The 18,448-nt window shown below is 43.1% G+C and overlaps 1 protein-coding gene across 3 annotated transcripts in view; it reads left to right on the forward strand.

The window, feature by feature from the left end:
- The window catches only part of MAPK4 (mitogen-activated protein kinase 4), a 156,129-nt gene that overhangs the window by 46,825 nt on the left and 90,856 nt on the right, over positions 1 to 18,448 (forward strand). The window contains exon 2 of one of the 3 annotated variants that reach the window (XM_084627802.1): positions 7,301 to 7,477. The exons of the other annotated variants lie outside the window; for them this stretch is intronic. The gene's annotated coding sequence lies outside the window, so the exon portion shown is untranslated. The remainder of the gene's footprint in view (positions 1 to 7,300; positions 7,478 to 18,448) is intronic. 3 annotated transcript variants of the gene reach the window in all.

Here is an 18,448-nt window from a genome sequence, read left to right on the forward strand (position 1 = left end):
CCCAGAGTATTCTGCAGAGCAGCAGTAAGTGCTAGGCTGATGCAGCTCTTCCTCCTCACCTCGAGGTGGCATAATTTAGGTGGTGGAATCTCCTTCCTTAGAGGGTTTTAAGGCCTGTCTTGACAAAGCCCTGGCTGGGATGATTTAGTTGGTGTTGGTCCTGCTTTGAGTAGAAGTGGGACTAGATGACCTCCTGAAGTCTCTTCCAACCCTAATCTTCTATGATAACGTGCAGCTCGTCTATCATACTGCTGTGTGAGGAGATGGGAGACGCTAAGGAGCATGGCAGAGTAAATGCAGACAGGCTACTCTGGTGGGAAGGGCGGCAGAGGAGAGTAGTAGAGTTAGGAAAGAGGCAAGGTGGCTGCATTTAAGTAGGGCTAGATTCAGGCCAAGGCCCTGAGCTCCTTGATTCATACGAATGTCAGAATCTCAGATTTCATTTGAATAAGGGGAATGCTCTAGTCCTTGTGGTTGTGGGGAAAAGCTTTAAAATGTGAATCAAGTGCAAACCAATGCTCTGATGTCTGCATACAGCCTGATAGCTGTGAGATAGGGAAACTGCCCAGTTCTTCGCAATGGGGCATTATTGCCAAGACCTGGGGAAGCCAATTCAGGGGTTGGTAGGGGGCAGGGGTTGAGTGACTCCGGTAGTGGGAATTCCATAGGAAAACCTTCTGCTGGTTCCTACTAGTTCTTGTTGGTAAGTAGGTTTTGGAATAGAGAATCAGGCCCGTTAGGCGACAATTCCTGGAACTGCTGGATTTGCTGTTTGCTCCTATGGAGCCATCTTGTAGGGAACAGGAGAAAGGAAAAGCTGCAGGGAATTTGCCCACCTCTCATCTGCCACTAGCACCTGCATCATCGGAAACAGAAAACTGTTGAAATCTCTGAATCATGCACACAGCCAGTCTACTAGAACACCCATTTGTTATTATTTCATTCACCTTCCCTCACGCTGCTTGCCTCTCTCACCAGTCGTCATGAATATAGGGGGAAGGGTAGCAACCTTTATGTATCCTTAGCAGCTGTACTGGATTGCCTTACCTGTAAAGGGTTAAGCAGTTCAAATAACCTAGTTGGCACCTGACCAGAAGGACCACGGAGGGAAAAAAATACTTTCAAATCTGCGGGGGAAGGATTTGTTTGTGGTTCTGTGTGTTGTTCCTTCTCCGGATGGAGGGAGAAGCCAAGCAGGTACAATATCTCCTGAAAAATATACCTGGAATAATCCATTTAAAACCACAGAAACTGTGAGTAGGGCAAGGAAATGCATTAGGTTATCTTTTGTTTTGGCTTGTTAATTTTCCTATGCTACAGTGGTAGTCTCATTCCTGTTTTTGTAACTGAGCTGAGCCCAGAGGGGAATCCTCTGTGTTTTAAATCTTTCTATTATTCTATAAAGTTACCTTCCATCCTGATTTTGCAGGTGTGATTCTTTTACTTTTTTCTTTATAAATAAAATTCTTCTTTTAAAAACCTGATTAATTTCAGTGTCCTGAAGACAAAGGGTCTGGTCTGTGCTCACATTGCTAAGGCAACTGGTTGGTATTTTTATTCTCAAGCCTCCCCAGGAAAGGGGGTGAAGGGGCTTGGGGGATATTTTTGGGGGGGATAGGGATTCCAAGTGACCCGTCCCTGAATATTTTGTGTAAATCACTTGGTGGTGGCAGCAATATCAGTCTAAGGAATTTGTGCCTTAGAGAAGTTTTAACCTAAGCTAGTAAAATATAAGCTTAGGGGGGTCTTTCATGCGGGTCCCCCATCTGTACCCCAGAATTCAGAGTCTGTGTGGGGGAACCCTGACATATGTTCTGTCTTTTCTAGTCAGACTGCAAGCTCTTTGGGGCAGGGAAAGTCATCTATTGTGTTTGTACAGCCCCAGCTGGTGGAAGCTACCACAGTACAACTAAGCAGGCAAGGTGATGGGGCAGGAAGGAAGGCTGTTCTAAAGGCCTTTGGTTAGGAGAAGGAGAGGACAATTAAGTGCTACTGGGGAAGTGGAGAAAAGGGGGAATTAAATCTTGTTACGCTCCTGCCAAGATCAACCCAGGCTGTTTTTTTAATATAGCAGTTTATAAAGAAGCTAATAAGCTGAGAGCATACAACAAGCATACCTCATAGTCTTTCCCAGAATACCCTCTTTGCTGCCCCAGCCCCATTTTGCAGCACATTAGTTAGTTTAGGGCCCAGTCTTCTTGTCTATTCAGGAGTAAGGGTTTGCAGGATCAGGACCTTTTAGAATACAAGGTCCCCAGGCAAGGGATAGGCCTTTTGTTCTTTAATTGGCTCCTGTGGTGCTGTGTTAATAATAACCATCATGTGGCAACACTCACAGTTTAATTATCCATCCAACTAGGGAGAACTCCAGACTTCCAACAATTCCAGCAAAAATAAAAGGCTTATTTGTTAAATAGTATTTATCTGAGAGTGCCTTTGGATCCTGTACCTTATATAGGAAGGAACCCTAGCAATTCACCAGGCATAAATAAACCACATGGAAATTTTTGTTGAAGGTTGTCTAATAGCATAAAAAAACCCCCCATATCAAAGAAGAAAAAAATAGAAAACATCACAGACTCCCTAAATACCGTAGACTGGCACAAGAGTGTAAGTAAGCCAAAGAGACAAACGTGTCACTAAAGAACACAGCAGGGTGAATTTAAAGTGATTCTGTAAAAGAGTCTGAACAGCAACATGGGAGCAAATCCTGAGTGCTTTGCTTGAACACTGTACTCAGTGGGATTGTGTGTGTCTATAAAGTGAGCAGGATCTGGCCAGCTTGCATGACTATATTCATGGATATTTTATTTTAAACAAAAATTGAAAGTCATTTCCATGCACTGTTGAAACCCAGATATAATTGCTCATGCATTAGACCCATAAAGTGAAACCAACCAACATCCAAACAGTGTGAAGGACACAAAGTAAATCAACAGAACAAGTAGCTGCTAGTATTCTTTATTTGTGGTAATATGGTAGGACCAAATGGCCCCAGTTGTAGGCTCTTGCCATGCTAAGTTCTGTGTAAACAGAAATTACACATAGTCCCTACCCTTAACAGCACTAAAATACAGAAAGTCAGTGAAAAGTGTGTTAAAATGTTAATATCTTTTCAGTTTTGATAATGTGATTAAACCCATGCAAAGAAATTTCTTAGGTTATTTTTGTCCTCACAGTGCTCCTTTAAATATTCCTGGTAAATTTGACTGTATAGTTCCCATTGTCATTTTCTTCTTTTTATTGAAAAAGATGCAGTACCCTCTTCTAATGGTCTGAACACTGGATTGGGAGCCAGTGTGCCACAAAATTGATGTCTGTCCTTGGGCAGGTAGAAGACCAAGATTCTCCGAATCAGGTGTTTAAATCCACACGTGGGCACCCAAGTAAAAATGGCCTGATTTTCGAGGTACTGAGCACTCACCACTCCTACTGACTTCAGTGGGAGCTGTGAGTACACAGCAGCTCTGTCAGCAAGCCTTATGTTTAGATGCCTACACTGAAGCACCATGTTTTGAAAACTACTTATGGCCTTAAAAAGAACAGGAGGACTTGTGGCACCTTAGAGACTAACACATTTATTTGAGCATAAGCTTCCGTGAGCTACAGCTCATTTCATCGTAGCTCACAAAAGCTTATGCGCAAATAAATTTGTTAGTCTCTAAGGTGGCACAAGTCCTCCTGTTCTTTTTGCGGATACAGACCAACAGGGCTGCTACTCTGAAACCTGCTTATGGCCTTAACTCCTTTGCACATCCATTTCCCCATGTGCAAAGACGGTATAAGGATGCTGACTGTTGTGTTGCTGAATTAGTTTGTCTGTAGAGTACTTTGAAGGTGACGAGTGCTTTATCAATATTCCGTATCATTATTATCCAGTGTGTACTGTTTATGTTGTGGGGTATTTTTTTTTTTTTTTAAGATTCTCAAAGGCTGTTGCAAGGCAACGAGACTGCTTGTGACAGCCAATGGTCAGACTCTGGATGTCTCACACAGCAATTTAAAATCAACCCATTCCCCAAACAATTAGGAAGAACCAACTGGGGGGAGTGCAAGTGGGCTGTGGTACAAACCTGCCCTCCTTTCAGCTCTGACAATTAGGACATTATGCAGCTAAATCCCGTGCTATTCCACAAATGCAAGAGATTGAAATATAACTATGTTCCTGGGTGACAAAATACCCTTAGAATCTATGACTCCTGCGCCGTTTTTACAGGTCCTGGAGAAAGTTACAGGGAACCATGCTGCGATAACACTGGCAATGAACTAATAGATCCAGTAGGTCTCTTCTGTCTCTAATTTCTGATTCTGTGATCATGCTGGGAGCCTGAAGCTGAGCTAGGAACTACAGTGATGTTCTGTAAGTCATGTGTATTTATAATTTATATAATAGCTAAGATTTATGGTCTGCAGATATCAAAGCTCTTTCTAAAGGAGGGTATCCCTATCCTTATTTTATAGATATGGAAACGGAGGCATAGGCAGATTAAGTGACTTGCCCAAGTTCCCCCATCGTGTCAGTGGCAGATTTAAGAATAGAACCCATCCGTCCTGCCTCTGAAGCCTTTGCCCTACCCTAGGCCCTGTTGTTTTCTGTATTTCTGCTCTCCCGTTCTTGCCTACTTTTTAAAGCATCACCAGTTTAAATGGGAGGTTGCCTCACTTTAGATAAGCTATTACCAGCAGGAGAGTGGGGTGGGAGGAGGTATTTTTTCATGCTTTTTGTGTATATAAAAAGATCTTTTACAATTTCCACAGTATGCATCCGATGAAGTGAGCTCTAGCTCACGAAAGCTTATGCTCAAATAAATTGGTTAGTCTCTAAGGTGCCACAAGTACTCCTTTTCTTTTTGCGAATACAGACTAACATGGCTGTTACTCTGAAACCTGTCATTAATCTGTCAGTAATCTTTCCGGGCATCCAGGTGCCATTTATCATAGGAGCCTTTCCTGTGCACACTGCGGAAGGAAACCAGCTCTCAGCACCTATCCCACTGATCTGGAAGATGACAAGACCTTTTCATGTAGACTTGTAACTGGTCACAATAATGACAGAATCACTTGTCCTGACATGGTGAGGTGGTTCTCCTCCTGCCAGGGTTGGTTATATCCCCTTCATCCTCGACGTGGTGCTTCTCCTGCATGTGATCTCTGTCATATCTGGAATTTCATAAAGTCTGAATGCAGCAAAATATGGATGGGTGACGTCTTCCCAGCGAAGGGCCATAGTGACAACTGGCCACGTGTCCTCCTGAATCTGAGGGGCCTTTCTACTGCACTCCCCCCTCACCAACCCACCAGCCACAAGCTTGCTTCCTCATCATGTCCACCTGCTGGATAGATTGACTGTTCAAAACAGATAGCCCTACTGTGGAACTGCATTTTCCCTAACGCTCCCCCAGAGTGCTTTAAAATGGGTGGCAGTTGTATGGCCCAGTCACTCTTTAATATCTGATCATAATCTCACATCAGTTGGACTCCAATTCCTAGTTCAATTTAAATGGACTAAGTATTCCATCATCCACAGCTAAATGGCATCTCTGCTGCTTTGATGATCATTGTAGGTTTGCTACAGCGACTTTCATAAGGCCACTGAAATGATGCTTTTTCCTTACAATGGGCTTTGGGAATCAAGAAGAGGGAAAGTAGATGTGCCATTACTGTTATGCTCATGGACCCTGACAGAGCTGGCCTCCTGAAACTCCCATTGTATTAGGCGAGGCACCTCCTAGGATCAGGCCCTGCATTAGTTATTGGACTGGGTAGGCAGAATGAGATGGTTGTTGCCTACTGTGGTAGCTGTGCCTTAACCTTCTGGGTGGAATTGTCACATCTTTTACTGCCTGGTCCTGGACTTCCTCACCTCTGGGGTTTCCTCCTGTATTAAAGGGCAGCCATATGAAAATCACAGATGGCCACATCCCTCAGTCCGCTGGTGCTGCTAAGATAGAGAACCTGTTGTGTGTTTGCCTTCCTGCTGTAGTGCATTATTCTGTCCGCTGTTGGCACTCTGCCCTAAGGGCCAAATCCTGATCTCCATAGGCCAGGGAAAGGGGACATGCTGTGGCAGTGAGGAGGGGAGCATTGCATGCCACCCCCTCTCCCCCCCACAACCCACAAGGCTGCTGTGCGGGTGTCACTGCTTCCTCCAGGCTGTAATAGCCTCTGCCCCTGCTGCAGCCCCACCACCATCCATAGGATTGAAAAATGGAATCAAATAAGCAGGGGTCCATCAAGCGTGTCCTGGCCGGCCATAGTGCCATGTTGTCCTCTGTCATGGCAGAAGGTGCTTCCATGCACCCTCTGTCTGGGCTGTCCTATTCCAATCCCACTGTGCAGTCGAACCACAGTATTTCCACTACCTGTCAGGCATTCTTTTATTGTGGTGGGCAGGGTAGGATTTTCCCCTAGGTCCATGGTGTTCACCTCATAGTAGATTCTCCTTGCTCAATCTATAGATAAAAAGTGCTACATAAGAGCTAGCTGGTATTATTATTATTACTCTTTACCATTTTCCTTACCAAGCCGGCTTCCTGAAGGAGTAGAGTTGTATTTATACAGCCCTTTCTGATCCAAAACCCAGCCAGCTGCTGAACAGATCTGTTCACGTCAAACCCAACAGGTTCACGGTACCCAATAGTACCTGACACTTCCAATATACTCTCTAAACTTTCAGAACACATGTTCACACTGAATCTTTGTGCATTGTTCTCACAGGCGTTGATGCATCTGGGGCAGATTTACAACTACTGCAGTATATCCATGGACTGAAATTAAACGGTTTCTTTTTTTCATAATGCACACTGCATTTGACTGTGCCAATTATTAACAATTACGCTGACAAGGAAAATGTTGATCTCCTTCCATTTTACATAAAATATTCCGATGGGCTCAGGATGGTGACTCTCTCTTCTGATTACGCTTTTGACTCTCTCCCCTCTTGATTTATTTGGTGGTGGTTCTCTTAGCACAGTGTCTCATCCACTCACACCTGGCCACAGCTTCCTTGCTTTAGTTAGCACCGTTCACCATGGGTTCAAAGCTCAAAAGTGGCCTCAAACATGAGTGGCGTAAACCCTACCCATGGAGTGGGAGGGAAATACAGAGAAGAGAATCTAAACTCTAACTTGTCTTATTGGCTAGTTACTGCAAATTATGGGTCCAAATTCTGGCTTTAGATTTGTACACAATTCCCCCTGAAATCTGGAGTTGTCCTAGCTCACATTCAGTTCCCATGCCTCTTTGCTGAAACTGCCAGCAAAGGTACATGCGAGTTTGGATGACTGTTTTTGTTATGCAGGCACGCATGCATAGGACACTAGACTAAGGCCTTGTCTACACTTACCGGGGGTTCGACGTGCGGCAATCGATGCAGCGGATGTCTCCTGCCGACTCCTGTACTCTACCTGAATGAGAAGCGCAAGGGGAGTCGAAGGGAGAGTGTCTCCAGTCGACATCGCGTAGCGTGGACCCCGCGGTAAGTAGATCTAAGTATGTTGACTTCAGCTACGTTATTTAGATCAATCTCCCCCATAGTGTAGACAAGGCCTTAGACTAGGAATTCACTGTTTTTCGTAGGTCACTGACCCTTCTGTGGCACTAGGTCAACTGGCCTGGATTTGAACCAGAAGCCTAGGCTTCATCTCTCTTTGCCAATCCTGTGAACCACCAAATCTTTCCCCTCAGGTTTTAAGCTACTGAAGCCTCCTTTTTGCAACCTTCACAGCTTAAACTCTGATACATGTGTAATTTCTTTGCCACATGGGCTTGTGAATTGTCCTCTTCCTTGTTCACCTTCAGCATCAAGGTGCCATCTTTTCAGGACCTTGGGACTTGATTTTTTTCCCTCTCCCTTTTCCTTCTTGTTCAGGTTTTCCCCATGTGACTTTACCATGCAAGTTTGCAGTGTTGTTATATATAGTGTTGAGATATTACATCACCCACCTTGTTTTTCTCTTTACCGTGCAAAGCATCCTATTTGCTTTGGATTATCCATTTAGTTGCAATATTTGATTTCCATGCTGAGGGCTTGACATTAAAACATCCACATTTAGTAGTAGCCACACCGTGGCATCTGAGATGCTGCATTTTGTACTCTAAATAAAGGGGAAAGAAGTGGAAGCCAAATTACCAGTCTGGTGACTGTTGGAAAATGTTTTTTAGTGGCTACCAGGATCCTGCTTGCACCTGTTTGCACCTTGCATCCTAACTTTGGTTTGTTTTAGTGCTGTGTATCTTTCTTTATCCATTCACTAAATCTCTATTTAAATACTGACTCCACAGTGTCCTGGCTTGGTACAATTCTCTTCTTCCAGGAGGTCTGTGTTGACTATTCATTGTAGTAATTTAAAACAGAGCTTAATGTTTTGTATTTGTCTTATTATTACTTTTTAATTTCTGCTAAAGGACAGAAAAGAAAAACAGTATCATGTACCATGCCCTGGTGTTTGCAGAAAACCCACTGTTAAACCCACAATGAAGTAAAAGGACCATCCTGCTGTTAAATTAATGGGACAATTCTTGTGATTAAGGGCTGCGAGACTAGACCTAAAGCTTGCATACAGAGTGCAACAGGAGCATATCCCATGATGCTAAAGCCTCTTCTAAACTTCACCCAGTTTAATTTTTCTCTCTCCTTTTTGGGTCATTATAAACACTGAATGAAATCTAGTCAGTCACAGCTTATGATCCCAACTTTCTCACTGTGATTTCACGCCTGCATGTACTGCTTCACTTCAAAGAGCCTGTGAAACCCCAAAACATTAGGATGTAACTTGTCAGTTAATAAAGGGACTACTACTGGTACATACAGCGCTAACCAGCTGAAGGTAGAGTCAGTGCAGGGTTGGTTAGACAGACCTGAATGTTGCTTTCAGGACATGTGTTGCTGCTGTGTTGTAAACAGAGCATGGTGGGAAACTGGTTTTTCTGACCCATGAGAATTTTCTGAGATTTTGAAAAAATTTCCCATCACAAATGGGTTGAACGGCCAAAAATCTCAATTTTTTCCGCAAACCGGTTATCCAAATAAAAAAAATTCTGATCTAGTCATTTTATTTTGATGATTTTGCAACTTCTTTTTAAAAATGTTAACCTTTTTAATTTTTACCTTTAAAAATAACTAAAATTTCAAAACAAAAAGTTTCAAACCAAAAAACCCAAAACATTCTGGGTAAAAAAAAAAGACAAGTGGAAATGGGAGGTTGTCAATTTTTTCCAGTTTTTTTTTCTAATTGGGAGATCCCTTTCCCATGAACAGTTTCTGTTTTGACAAATTGGCATTTTCCAATCAAAAAGAGGTTTGTGGAAAATTCCCAGACTGCTCTAATTGTCACTGGACACTTATATGGCACTCGCCAACTGTTCATCTCAAAGTGCTTTACAGATGCTGAATAAATCCATGACGAAAGCAGCTGGTGATTATTACATAGAAGAAAATAATCCTAGTTAATGACTGACTCAGCAAAAGAGCCATGTGATGAGTTAGCAAGTGCTCATCCGCAATCCCCTAATAACCCAACATATTGTTGTTGGGGGAAGGGAGGGGTTATATGGTTTCAGCACTGTTGGCCTATAGTTGGCCACATGTAGATGGTACCTAACCCTATTTTAAGCAAACTAAAATCTTGGATGGAGCAAGCCTGCAAAACTGTTTGAGAAGTTGGGTATTTGGTATAGAGGACTGGTGGCCTAGTGGGTGAGGCATGAAAGTAGGAAGCAGGGGTGCTGGATTCAATTTCCCAGCTCTTCCCATGTGATCTTGAGGGCCTCACTTCTGCACCTCAGCTTCCCCACCTGCAAAATATGGATGATAATACCCACCATTGTAAAGCATGCTACAATATATATAGTACGTGATGAAGCTGTGGGGCTCCCTACACAGACTCTACTCTGAATAAGACATTGTTTTGCTTGGGCTGTATTATTTGTTTATAGGACTGGTGCCACTTTCTTCCTGTTGCATAGATCTGTACTGGGATCTGTGCTGTTCAACATACTCAGAAATTATCTGGAAAAGGGGTGAACAACAAAGTGGCAAAATTTGCAGACAATACAAAATTACTCAAGATAGTTAAGGCTAAAGCAGACTGCGAAGAGTTACAAAGGGATCTCACAAAACTGGGTGACCAGGCGACAAAATGGCAGATGAAATTCAACGTTGATAAATGCAAAGTAATGCACATTGGAAAAAAATATTCCCAACTATGCATACAAAATGATGGGGTCTAAATTAGCTTTTATCACTCAAGAAAGATCTTGAAGTCATTATGGATAGTTCTCTGAAAACATTGACTCAGTGTGTAGCAGCAGTCAAAAAAGCTAGCAGGGGTTGATAATCCTACAGTGTAATGGGGCTGCCACTTACTGAGTGCCCCTCATTTCCAGAGGTCCCTCTGCAGCATCCACCTGTTCTCCCTCTTTAGGGCCCCTTCTGAGCTCTACTCAGTCTCTTGTATGAGTAGACCCATTCTCCACGTGGAGCTGGTTTATCGACCACCAACTGTCCTGCATAGTTCTTAATATCTCAAAAATCAAGTGCAGCAAGGTAATCCAAGCGTTCGTACTTATCTCTGGCTCTTCTGCCACCCACATGGAGCTCTTTTTCGGCCAGCATCTGTTCTTCACAGGGTCACCACTCCTAGCCATTTCTAACTGGTGCTCAGCCTTCCAGCTCCAGCTTCCTTCTCCTCCCAGCATCTCCCCTATTCTGAGGAAGAAAGCAGTTTATATATTGCCCTCCACCAGAGAGCTCTCTTGACTGGCTGGAAGTGAAGGGAGCATTGCCTTCACCCTACACTACAGGGCTTTTGGTTTCAGGCCCTTAAAGGGACAGTGTCCTGGGTTTTTTCCCCCTCCATCCAACTACTAATTCCTGAATACCATTTCTTCGGCTTTTGTTCGTTCTAGCTTCCTGGAATGGGATCTTCTGGCCACATCTACTCTTAAAGGGCCAGTGTACTCCATTACATGCAGTGTAGAACAGTGCTGATCAATCTGATTATACCTGTGTATTCACTGGCTCAGCACAGGTAGGGAGTGTTACCTTCCCCCTCCCGTTCCCCCCCCCCCACTTCACCTTCTGCTTGAGAATATTAGTTTGGAAGCCCTGGAGGTAGTTTGTGCAGTTAGATGAAATCCTAGCCTTGTCTAAAAGACTGCTACACTCATTTGGTGTTCCAGTCCTTGTGATATTGACTCCTTTCAGTGGATTTCAAGACTTATTGTGCCTCCAGGTAAATCTGCATCTCCGCCTCCAATAGAAGCCAATATTTATTCACACTTATTATATTTACAGGGGCAGGAATTGGAGTCCCATAGTACCCAAAAAGTGACCTACCTATGTTCACACAGCAGCCCAGGTGGTGGTTTATAATAAGAAGACTGAAGGAACCATACTCCCTGCTCCTTGCTCTAACCACTAGTTTATCCTGCTTCTCTGGAGTATAATTTCTAGAAGGAACTACTGCACTAACATGTAATTCTTAAGGTAGAACTGTTCCGCTTGAGACCTACCAGCTGAACATGGCCAACAAGTTGCTTATCATTTCAGCAGATGTTTCTCTGTTTTTCCTTTTAAAAGCCAGTGGAAGTTATTAAGAGATTCTCCCCACCTCTCCTGGGAGTGTATGTTAGCACAGCTGAAACCCAGAAGCTCAAGTAGGCTTCCGAAATACAATTTTATGCTTTTGAGACCCCACATTAGGCTGTCTTTGCTCACCTTATTTGCATTGGATTCTGGCAATGAGGTGGGAGCTCTCTACTAAGTGAGACAAAGGAACAACTGGGTATTCTGCGCCTGTCAGGAATAAATAAACAGAACTGGAGGGCCACCAGGTGACCTTTTGTCATGCATTAAGAGGGCTTGAATCCTAGGCTCATGCTCATATCAGTTTGTTTTAGCTTGTTAATGTCAAGGGAGTTTGAACATCCTCCTCAGGGTAATGCTGCATCTGTGTAACAAGGATTCTAAATGCTACATCAAAGAGATTCTCTGATTGTCATCTGCAGCCCCAGAGGGGACCATGCAGACATCTGAGAGGATTCTAAATAGCACCTGAACTGTTCTGTAGTGTGTGCATTGATTGGGGTGGGTGGTCTCTTGGCTTTTAATAAAACCAGCAGCCACAGGTCAGAAAATAACAAGAAGTCTTATCATGAGGATAGGCAGTACCACGGATCCAGTGAACTATTTTAATAGTAGACACCCCTTCAAAAGATATAGGGCTGACCTGCTTTAGAGTCATTCTGTGGTGTCACGTCAAACAATAAGATTTTATTTCACATACTGGCTCTCTAGCTAGTACTATTATAAAAATATCCTTTGGTATGGGGGGAGGGAAGGTGGGGATGTTATATTCTTTCATCTAGTACAAAAGTTTGCAGAGAGAGCAAACCCAATTTATTATGAGAAAAATAAATGAGCCAGACACTGACAATACAAGAAACTAATTGGCCTCTCTGCAAGAAAATGGAACGAGAGAAAGCAATTCCAGCAGCACTGCAGAAATGACACCTGTTTTGTCAGTTCTGTTTGCCTGTATGTCAGAGGCTTTGCATGCTTTTCTGTTTGCATTGAAGCAGAATGAGTTTGAGTTCTCATTAAATATACAAGGAAATGCCACAAACATCGAAAGTCTCTTGTCCATATACAGAAACCTGCACTGGTTGGTTTTGAAAGGCATCGGGTGACTAGGGGTGGGGGGTGGGATCTATTTTCCTGGAATAGAGCAAAAACTAGATTCTGTTGTTACATCTGTTGTGCTAGATGGTCTGTTTTTAACGTGGGTCATAGGAAACAAGGCTGCCTGACAGCTACTGGCTACAGACAGCTTATTTTATCTAATGCTGTAATTGATAATGCTCTATCTGATGCAATCACTCTCATTAGTTGGTAATATTATTGCTGGTAGCACAGGGGAAGGGTAGATGCATTGGTTTGGTATTCCTACCCCCAAAAAAGTGTGGGGTTTCCCATTGCCCCTTGTTTTGAAGTTTGCAATTCTCTGGTAGTCGCCTCTTGATGTTTTCCTTAGATGCCAAATCTCACTGGTTACAGATGCATCATTCTGGGTTGTATTTCTCAGTCTGTATTATGTTAAGGAATGTGGAAGGATGTATCCCATCACTGCTGCTGTAGAAACATGGGAGAATTTTGATGCCAGGGTCTAGAATTCAGACCTGACCTTGGACATCATGTCAAGAAGGGCAGTTTGAAAGTGTTTGCATGCTGGAAATTCCCATAAATGAGTTATTGATTAGCTCTCCCTTTCTTAAGGTCATTACATAACTAAGTGATCTTATCCTATCAGTGCAAAACTCGGACAGTTACCTTATGGAATCTATATTCCTACTACTTTTAAGGTTTTTTTAATTGTCATTTATGACATTAATAATAGTACATTGCATTTACATCATACTTTTCATTCTAAAATGCTTTCTAGTCGACCTAACTCTTACCCACCTCAATAACATTACTCACATGAGTAAGTCTGCAGTATCAGTCTCTTATTTAGGACCTTTTCTCATGTTGAATAGTACCTTAGGCCATGATTGATTGTACTGAACTCAGTGACACTACTTGTGAAGTAAGGTACTGATCAATATAAGTAAAAGTTTCAGAATCTGGCCAATAGTATATATCATCTTTGTCAGTTTAGGGAATATTTCACCTTCCACTAAAATACATCCATTCTGGGGTGAAACATGGCAGCTGTTTAAGGGCAGACAGCAAGACTGCACTATCTGTCTAGGTATTGTTATGAGCTGCGTTGCTGTAATATCTGAACACTTACACAAGAGTCTGTTATCCATCTGAAACTGAAAGGGAGGATTTTAGGTTTGGGTTTCCTGATTTGAATGGGCTAGGACACCTAGATTAAGACTCTTGATTTATAAAAATGGTGCCCGGGGATCCGAAAAGACCTGATGTTTGGTTTCAATAAAAATTAGTAATAAAGATCTCTCAAATATGCAAGACCATTCGTGTTTTTCCTCAGGGTTCGGCCTAATCACTGAGGAACTTCTGAGGAGACAGAAATTCTGCAGTACACTTGCTAAACTAAACTTTCTCAAACAGAATATTAGAAAGGAAAATGCTAATTATTCTGTAGGTATTGCAAAAGAAATGTACAGCTACACGACAAGTGCTTTTGTACTTAGTCTAATGGTGGAAAGTACTTTAGAAGAATCAAAGCAGTTTTTGGAAGGTCTATTTTGGGAAATCTAATCATCTGAAATTAAATCTGTGATGCTACTATTTCAAAGATCAGCTAAACATGCCTCTAGAATTTACATCAGTACAATGAATTTAAACCTAACCACTTATTCTTTTCCCCGCTTTTAACAGAGGAAATTCTAGAGCTTCTTGAGCCATCATTTCTCCAGGTAAATTGTGTGGGGTAAATGGTATGGTGACTGACTCTTCAAACAATGTTATATAGACAGAAGGGGGAAGTGCATATAGGACAGAAGGGCGCTTGAAGATTCTTATTAGAGATGGGCTCCAAGCAAAGCCCCAGATCCATATAACGTCTAAAAAAGGAGGAAGTTCCTATCTGGATCCAGATCTAAACACTTGGGCCTATCTCTAATTATTAAAGTTCAGGATGAACCATAGACTGTCCCGTAGGACACAGACTAATTAGCTGGTCAGTTTAGGGATGTTGTGGACCTTGTGGGAGTGCTGAGAAGGGGACATTTCAGACTTGGAGGAAGAACAGGTAAGGAATCATTGGAAGAACCAGTCCTGCCCTGTTGGGAATAACACCATCTATGGCCTGTTGAACCTGAGCCACTGCTTCTTGCAGTTGGTTTCCAGTCTCCGCCTTGTGCCAGGAACCTGCAATGGGAAGATGGGTCACATTGGGAGATCGGGTGAGTAAGAATTGGCAAGGAGGCAGTAGGGAGGCAGAGGCAGAGGGAGGCATGGGTACATGGGTTCCTAGGAGACAGAAGAGATGGGAAGGAGGGAAGCAGGGATCCTTCTGTCTAGGAATGAGAAGATAAGTTTATTGGGACAGAACAGAACACTGTCAGTGCCTTAAGGGATAAAATACTACAGAGCTAAGCAGCAGTAGTATCCCCATTTTACAGAAGCACATTGTCCAAGGTTACATGCCCAAGTGAGTCCATGGGAGGCCTGGGAAGAGAACTCAAGAGTTCCTGGCTCTGTCTGTGTTGAGACAAGCAGATCATGCCTCTCCCGTTAACTTCTGCCTTCCATGCTTGCATGAATGTTCTGAGTATTTTGTTCCATGTTGCAGTATGAGATTCCAGTTGAGAAAAAGATTTGCATAAACTCCCTGTGCAGTGCTGTGGCCAAAAGAATTAATGCAATCCCTGGATGCATAACCGGGAGTCTAGAGTGGGAGTAGAGAGGTTATTTTATTTGGCACTGGTGTGACCGCTGCTGGAATACTGTGTCCAGTTCTGGTGTCCACAATTCAAGAAGGATGTTGATAAAATGGAGTGAGCTCAGAGAAGGGCCATGAGAATGAGTTAGGGATTAGAAAACATGCCACAGAGCAATAAACTAAGGACCTTAATCTATTTATCTTAACAGAGAGAAGGTTAAGGGGTGACTTGATTACAGTCTACAAGTACCCACATGAGGAACAAATATTTAACAATTGGCTTTTCAGTCTAGTAGAGAAAGGTATAACATGATCCAAAGGCTGGAAGTTGAAGCTAGATGAATTCAGACTAGAAATAAGGCATGAATTTTTAACAGTGAGAGAAATTAACCATTGGAACAACTTACGGAGGGTGGAGGTGGATTCTCCATCACTGACAATTTTTAAATCCAGACTGGATGTTTTTCTAAAAGATCTGCTTTAGGAATTACCTGGGGAAGGTCTGTGGCCTGTGTTATCCAGGAGCTCAGACTAGATGATCACAATGGTCCCTTCTGGCCTTGGAATCTATGAGTATTGAAAGGATGACCACTGACACTTTGTTTCCAAGGAGACTAAAGGACTTTATTCAGGGTATGTCATCCAAACAACATCTATTAAATCAAAAGGCTCATTTAACATATAAATAAGCATACACATATGAATAGTCAGATTTCTGTCTCAATGTATTTTCAGTATAGATCCCTGTCTGAGTGTCGTAGGATTTCAGGGGTGGGGGTGGTGGGGTGTGTTGTTTTTTTTTTGTGCTTTTATTATATTTTCTTATTTGAGGATTTTTTAAAGGGCTAGATGATCTCCATGCAACACAGTGGCAGGGAAAACTTCTTGGCTCTGTCAGAGTAGCCTCATAAGGCTTCATTAATAGAGGCCTTGTGAGCAGCAATGTGATGATTAGCAGAATGTTAGGCCCCATCGACTTAAATCCCATCACTGACCTTGATCCTGATGCGGCGGGAGAGGGGTGAGTCTGTTGGTCAGGTTCTCTAACAGTCCAGTTATTTTATTATTGGTTGTTTTCTCTGAACTTTTTTCCAATCTTTGTTATACCAAAGTATGAAATAGGAAGATAAAACAGAGGTGTATAGGAAAAAGAAAATATCAGAACAGCTTAAGTAAGTATTCAACACATTCTAGCCATTCACTAACATTGGGGTAAGCCATGTGAAGTCAGGGAAGGCCTTCTGACAAATCTGCATGAGATAAGCAACCGTTCAGGTGGTGTGCAGGACTTCCAGCTGCACTGTGACTACACAGAGGTCCTGAGTGCCCAGGTGTGGTCATTCACTCCACACCTGGCCACCCCACATCTGAAATGGTTGAGCTTGCTCCAGCGAGAACATGGCAGCTTGAAGCCAGGCAGTCTCTCATCAGGCTGAGTGATGAGGAAGGAGTTTTTTACAGAGGATGCAGCTTGTTCCCCACAACGTGGCAGCATCCCAAATAGAGCTGGTCAGTAACATAGCCCAGGTTGGTCTTTTGCTGATGAGTCAGTGGCAAGGTGCCTCTCATATATCTTTGAAAAGTGGGAATTGTGGTATCTTTTGATTTTGTCAAGGAGGTTCTTTGCTGCGATTTAACACCTGATGTTAGGAGGCAGGATATTGGAGAGAGCTGGTAGCCGTTTGTTGGTTTCATAGTCCTTGTTATTATTCTCCTAATATGATTCAATTATACATCAACGAGTTTTGTGTGGGAAGAATTGAACACAGTGTTCTCCAGCAGAGTAGCAGAGAGCTCGTGCCAGGCTGTGCAGTGTTTGTGCATTAGCTCCCCAAATTGAGCCCACAAGCTTATTTAGGCTTCTGTTTCTGCTCTTAATCATCTGAGCTAACTTCCTGAGGTAGGTGAATGTGTGAGTTAGAGTTACTCCTAGATCATAGAATCATAGAATCTCAGGGTTGGAAGGGACCTCAGGAGGTCATCTAGTCCAACCGCCTGCTCAAAGCAGGACCAGTCCCCAACTAAATCATCCCAGCCAGGGCTTTGTCAAGCCTGACCTTGAAAACTTCTAAGGAAGGAGATTCCACCACCTCCCCAGGTAACATTCCAGTGTTTCACCACCCTCCTAGTGAAAAAGTTCCTAATATCCAACCTAAACCTCCCCCACTGCAACTTGATATACCAGCTTTGGATCATGTACTAGTCATTCTCTATTCAAGAAGATGTTGAGCTCTTGTGAAGCTTTGGTGGGGTTGAGATGGAAGCATTACGACACTGTCTTTGGCACATTGAGCTTAAGTCTATACTTCTTGCGATAGCCACTGATGGCTGCCATGTCTTGGTTCAGGTTGTCCTCAGTCTTTTTTTAGAGTCTCTCTCTCTTGAAACAAGGTAGATGTCATCTTCATACTTGAATGGCCTTGAAATTTTTGAGGGCAGATTCAACAGCTGAAAGATCATGTGGGAGAGCCCATTAGCAGGGTACCCTACCACTGCTGACATTATGCATGAGTCGGGCATCCGTCAGGTCGCCCACAGGGATGATGGGGCAACCAAGAGCCCTGACTCCTGTTATCCCAACTCAGTCCCAGTTCTGGATTTTCCTCCCTCCTGCCTTTTCTCCCTCCCTGGGCAGAGTCCTGTTCTCCCACCCACCCCTTGCCCTATTTTAAATACCTAAGTGTCAATGGAAGGCAGGGACCAGATGTCATGTGAGTGCTTGATGGTAAGCACTGTCTCTCATTTTGTGTCTAGCTAACAAAGACCAAGACGGGGAATGGGGTTGGGGGAAGGTGTTCCTCTCAAAAAACTATGAGAAATAAGTTAAAAAGAAAAGCACTTTTTAAAAAACGGACAAACATTATGAGGCCTTTAGAAGTCAAAAGTGTCCATCAATTAAGGGTATGGCTACACTACGCAGTTTTTAGCGACACAGCTGCACCGCTACAGCCGTGCCGTTAAAAGCCACTCAGTGTAGCAGCTGTTTGTCGGCAGGAGAGAACTCTCCGGCCAACAAGAAACTTTCACCCACCATGAGCGGCTGTGGCTTTGTTGACAAGAGAGAGCTCCTGTCAAAAAAGTTTGCTGTTCGCACT

The sequence above is a fragment of the Lepidochelys olivacea genome (assembly GCF_965140295.1).
Source record: "Lepidochelys olivacea isolate rLepOli2 genome assembly, chromosome: 5".
In the NCBI taxonomy this organism is placed as follows: domain Eukaryota; kingdom Metazoa; phylum Chordata; order Testudines; family Cheloniidae; genus Lepidochelys; species Lepidochelys olivacea.